The sequence below is a fragment of the Ambystoma mexicanum genome, chromosome 5q, assembly GCF_040938575.1.
Source record: "Ambystoma mexicanum isolate Mex_15411 chromosome 5q, UKY_AmexF1_1, whole genome shotgun sequence".
NCBI lineage: Eukaryota > Metazoa > Chordata > Amphibia > Caudata > Ambystomatidae > Ambystoma > Ambystoma mexicanum.
Genome location: NC_090933.1, coordinates 787760703 through 787766702, shown reverse-complemented (window position 1 = coordinate 787766702; position 6000 = coordinate 787760703). Strand labels below are relative to the sequence as shown.

Sequence of the window (6000 nt, the reverse complement as noted above, 5' to 3'; positions counted from 1 at the left end):
CAGGGCGATTGTAGGAGGGAGCAGGACGGACGATTGTAACAATCAGCATCCAGTTAATACCACTATGCCAGTGCCTAGCAAGAGAATTTACTGTGCCTACACAAAAGCACAAACATAAATGTTACCCCAGGATAGCAAAAAACAGCATAGGGGTTGTTTATTTTAGCAAAGGGGTGCTCACATTTTTGGCAAATGTTTAATCGTGTGTGGTTTCAACTTAAATGGTAATCAAAACACACTCACTTTGTTCAATGTGCACCCAACAACAAAGAAAAGCACATGTCCGTTGAATCATATGCAAATCAATAATGCTCATCTAGTATGCGGCAGAATAAAAATAAAATTACACAACTTTTCAAAAATGTCATTTTGTCAATCTCTTCAAATCGCCAGGTATAAAATAAAACAAATCTCACTGCTGTCACAAACATGCCACAGCCAGGTTCCAACTGCATGCTTAATTAATCTGTCAATGTTCTCTTCTACCTCATGTTATTTACCACCCCAAAGGCCTTACCAACTTTTCGCAGTATGCCGCCTGCACTAATCCATATTAATGTTTGCAGCTCTTCTGCGGACCAATAGAAGCACAGTTGAAAATAATGAAATGCTAATTAGACTGTCAGGAGGCTAATCACCCCAAAAGCATTACAAACTCTTCGCAGTATGTCACGGCATTAAGCCATATTAATAAAGTGCGCGGGTTTGCTGCGGATCGATAGAAGCACAATTGAAAATAGCGAAACGTTAATCCATTTGCAAAACTCCTGAAAAGTGCTAACGCGGCAAAAAAAAACAAGTCAATACTTCAAAGTTACTTGTACAGTACTAAGGTAACTCAACATGGCCACTGGGGTTGCGCCTCCACCCATACACACAAGAGCAACCCACAGAGCGGCCAGCAAATGAATCCGAACGTTTCCTTGCATGCGTTTTCAGTGGGTGCGGCATACGTACAAACCGTGACTCACAGGGATCTCTCAAATCAGAACATTCCAGTGACAGGGTGGGCGGGTCTTGCATCAAAATAGCCATGGTAATCATGTGACGCTGGCACTCTGCAATTGGTGGCTCTTCCTGTGCTTTTGATTTGCCGCTGTCGTACTTACGGCTACCTCATGTACCCAATGTCCGCCTTCACTGTGGAGCCGCTTGGTGAGTAGTCAGCAGTCGCTGGGTAGTTCCTATTTCAGGGGTGTTACTGGTGGTGGCGGTTTGGGTTGGTGTGTATTTTTTTTTACCCCAGCGTTTTCGCTGCTATCCAGTGCGCAGCTGGAGCAATTCTAACCGCAGCGAGGTGAGGATGCGGGATAGAGGTGAATTGTGCTGGTTGCGACGAGCACGTCATGCACAGTTTGTCACTCACAAACACAAGGAACAACCACAGACGGAACAATGTTGTACTCCCGGGTAATAGTATGTTTACGCAGTGAGCGTGTCGCCTTCAGGACAGTACGCCGAATTTCACCCCCTGTGACCCCGTTTTACACTGCAAGCATTCTTAGCGTGCATATAATAGGCATATGGCATCTCACAATAAGCAGGAATTCTCTATGGTGAACGAGGAAGTAGCTGATCAAAGTGTGTGCTACAAATGTAACTGCTACAAGAGGTGCGCATTAACTTTTTGTCTGTTATACGACGCGTTTGCTTTAAATGTGTTCTTTTAAGTGTGTTCGCTACAGAGCTTGTCCTACTTTTTTCAATGGATAAAGGGGGTTCACGCCTGAAAGTTGCTGTGCACCTCCTAGATTTTGTTTTTATCCCAGGTCGTTATCGTTATCAGTGCTGGGAATGGTGGGGGTGGGGCCAAGGGGCGGGCCCCCATTCCTGCAAGATTGCTATGCATCTCTATATCGAAGCCAATCCTATGCGTAAAAGCCAAGAGTATTATGGGAACATGATGTCCTACTGCTTCATTAAGAGTTATCTATGTAAAGTTTCTTTTTTTAACGTTATATAGGAAAAATCTATCTCTCTGTGACATCTCTACATCACATTTTCTCTATTTCAAAAGCTTGGAGAAAACCGTACTTTTTACAGATGAAAAAGCCGTGTGTTCGGTAATGGTTCGCATGCTCCGATGCAATGCCCAATGCCCTCGGATTCTCATGTTGGGTTACATGCTGGTTTGTCACGTACTAATTCAGAGCAAACGCATGCACTTGCAGACCAGCCTAGCCAGAACGACTTTATTGGAGTACAGATAGGGAAGAATGACATATGCAGAGGCACACCGAGTTTACATTGGAGTACAGATGGAGACAAAAGCCCAAACTGTTGGCATTGCCAATGTTTGTTATAAATGGTTTCTATGTATGAAGCATCTAATATAGAGATTTTTTGCCCAATTAAAAAACGTGTATTTTTGAACGCAACATGTGTGTTAATTTGAGTGGGCTAGTGGAATTGCACCAAATAGTATTGATTTACAGTTATGTCGTGTGATGCCACCTTGTTTTTTCTCAACGAAAGCTTTGCCATCAGAATAGGGATATAACACCAGGGGGCATAATTCCTGAATTATCTTTGATGTAGGGCAGACAAGAGAGAAACACGTTTAGGAGAAGAGTTGTCCCCAGCAGAGGGGTTTCACCATCTTGGACTTTCCTAGGCCAATCACACTTTCTGTGCCGCTCCCAACTTAATGCAAACAACACGCTTTGGGACTGGCATCACCAGCCAAAAACTCTTGTCAAAGGCGCCACAATTAGATCCAAAGAAGGCTTGAAATGGACCAATAATCCACTGTGTGAAAATTGCTTTTTAGGGGCCAAAACCCCCTCAACAAATGAATCCTCTTTAATAAATGAATCTCTTTTTATAAAGCACTTAATACCAGAACCAGTCTCTAAGCACAGGACTCGGATGCAAACCTCTGGTCCTCTGAGTTGTCTTGCTTTCAAGACAAACGTGTTACCCCTGAGCTATCTTCCTGGCCTGGGATTACAAGAAGATAAGGTATCACCTGGAACAATTGAGGAACAGTGCTCTTCCATAGAGATGAAGATAAAGACTTCGAAGGAGAGAGCAAGACCCTCCCTCATCCACTTCAGAGAACCATCTAAAAGTGATCTGCTGTTGGACCGGCCTGCCTGCTGCTGATGCACTGGTACCCAGGACCCAGCCTACTGAAATTTGCAGCCTCTGCAATTGCTTTCTTACATCCTTCTGGTTGGGGCGGGCAGAAGCTTGATTTACCTTATCCTTACACAGCACTGCAGGAGCAATAGAACAGCACTGGGCTTTGTTTCCCACCTCAAGTCATGTTTTAGTTGCTACAAAATCCAATGAACTAGCCTTTCATACTCTCTCTTTCTAACCCAGTGGTCAAAGTGGGCAGGAACTATAGGGTACGACGTTCCTCAACTTAAAAGACCTTGTTCCCTACTTTTTTTTACTTGGACACACCGTTCCTGGATGGTGCCCAAAGTTTAGTAGTTTATTTTCGTTCCTTGCCTGCATTGCTTCAGGCATGTGATGCTTTCTTGGGGTGGAGCCATTCCCGCAGGATTCACTTTGATCCTTGGCTGGGAGGCAAAGGGGATGAGACTAGAGTTGGGGGTCAGGATTTAAAGGGAGTCACCCCGCTAGGATCCACGGAGGTGTTGCCCATTTAAAAAACATAAGATCCGACCGCCGGTCTTTTCATGGCGTCTAGCCTGTGCCGCGGCGAGGGCCTGTTTTACAAAGCATTTTTCAATGGGGTGTACACATTGAAAAACACTTATCAGCCTCTGAGCCTACTTACTGGCGTGTCCTTCTTTGTTTTTTTCCCCCTTCTTTTGCTACATGAACACACACACAATCTGCGACTGCTGCTGCCTGACTGTGCTTACTGGAGGCAGCTTTGGGCAGAAGATATAGTGATTTGGTTAGTAGATTGATGGCGCTTAAAGCGTTAATGTAAAGAATGCCTTCTAGTAGGCTACTGGAATTGTGCCACCAAGCTGCACACAAAGTGCACGGATCGTACTTTGCTGCACTGCGAAAATAAAAACCCAGACTAGACCATCCTAGTCCAACACAAAGTTTGTCTAAAAAAAAAAATTATGATGTGAGAAAGGAAAAAAGGCAGTGCGTTTCGCACCCACACTAGGTGCTTGATCACACAAATATATACACACGCACTTCTTTCTCCACATCATTTACATGCCTCTATATTCTTTCTATCACCTCTTATCTAGGAGCAGGCCTGAACAAGCCCCAAGTGGTGAAATTACTTAATAATAAAAAAAAATGTGGAAGCCATCCTCTTGTTCTGTGAGTAGACCTTTTAATAGCTAGTCTCGCCAATTTAAAATAGTCGATCAGAATATTTATGCTTTTTTTTTTTCTAGCCCCACCCACTTTTAGACTTTCAGTGGGCCCGCCTCTGAACACGCCCCTCCAAACTTTTCCATCAACTGCCATAGTTCCACTACTTTATTTTTTACACTTCGCCACTGTTCTAACCACTTTGAGCCGTCAAGCTGCTTACTCGACTACTGCCTGCCTATTCTCCCAGCCTTCTCGAGCCAATTGCCACTGCAAGACTTCATTATATCGCTGGACTGCACGGAGCAAATTCAACTTCTTGAACCACCGACTCGACCACCAGTACTACATCGCAACGCTGAACTGACTCGTCAATCTTGACACCGACTTGATCCAATGGAATCACTCAACACAACAGTCTCGATGCCAACACAACACTGCATTCATAGTGATTTTGTCAATTGAACTTCGTTTTAAGGGCCTTATTGATAATTAAGATGCCACACTTTACCCTTTTAAGACATATTCTTTCAACTTGAACTTTGCTGCAAAGACAATTGCCTACATACCCCTGTCTTCAAAATGAGAGTGCCTCCTCTTATCCAAAGACAGCATTGCATATTTTGGTATTTCTTTACAGGGGAGCCATGTCATATCAAGGTTGTTGTGCTGCTCTTTCCTTTAAAGCTGCACGATCAGTGCTTATGTGAGGACATTAAAAACCTGTCTGTTTTGACAGATCCTCCTGCCCTTTGTGCTTACAAGCACAATTGTATTTCTCCGATCATCCTATTACATTAACATATTTCTCTTTGCTTCAATATTTCGGGCCTCTGACTGGGTACAACGTCCTTTCATCAACAACTGTTTTTACGACGGTTGTTTTTCCATGGAATTTTTGCAGAAAAAAACTTTTCACATTTTTTTTGGGGTTGTGGTAAAGGGCATATAACGGGTTGGGGCGGGGTCAGTAATAAAATAAAAATAGGTAGATGACAGGGGCGAGGTGGAGGGGGACCCCCCAAAAATAATAATAAAAAACATGTAAAACAAAAATTTTGGCAATAACTCCGTGGAAAATCACTCGTAAAAACGGGTGTTGATGAAATGACAGAACCTCTGAGTCTTTCTTTTTCAAATTTTTTTTTCCCAGCCTGTTCAGAGTTATTTCTAAAAATGTATTCAATCACGTCAGGTAATGTGGAAGCCATTGGCATTTTACTTTAGGTCAGTGGATGTACATGAGCCTCAGAGACTGCAGAACAGCAACCATAACTTTGGAAATGACGTAGGAGCAACAGCCATGCTAAGGGGTGGTGGTGCAGACAACACATAGATTGGTTGGCAAGCACTTGGATGCACTTAAGCGTGTGCGAGGAGGAAGTAATCCACTGTCAGATTTCCAGGTCCCACTATCTACCCATCCTACATTAGATCATCAAGGCAAATTAGATGCCTGAGAACCGGACATACAACCACGCGGCTGCTGAGTCTGCAGTTTTGGTACAATTAGGTATTATGTAAAGCTCCCGAAGAGGAGGTGATCTGTATCATATGGCTGGGCCGAGCGGTATCACATCAAGCTTGGATGGTCGTATAAAGCCATGCCCCCCAGGATATACTGTTACAAAGTCCACTGTTAATATAACTAACAAAATGCATCATGCTGACCTTTCTGTATGAGGTTCATTGTGTAAAAACTCTATAGAAACCCTGAGGTTTATGTGCTTTTGGACCACGGTT

The 6000-nt window shown here is 43.5% G+C and overlaps 1 protein-coding gene across 3 annotated transcripts in view; it reads left to right on the top strand.

Annotated features, from left to right (window-relative positions):
• Positions 1–1048: 1048 nt before the first annotated feature.
• The window catches only part of SNX16 (sorting nexin 16), a 711763-nt gene continuing 706811 nt past the window's right edge, over positions 1049–6000 (top strand). For 2 of the 3 annotated variants that reach the window (XM_069621280.1, XM_069621278.1), the window contains exon 1: positions 1049–1155. The gene's annotated coding sequence lies outside the window, so the exon portion shown is untranslated. Of the gene's footprint in view, positions 1156–1226; positions 1298–6000 lie in introns of those variants that run through there. The other variant, XM_069621279.1, reaches the window with a different exon arrangement.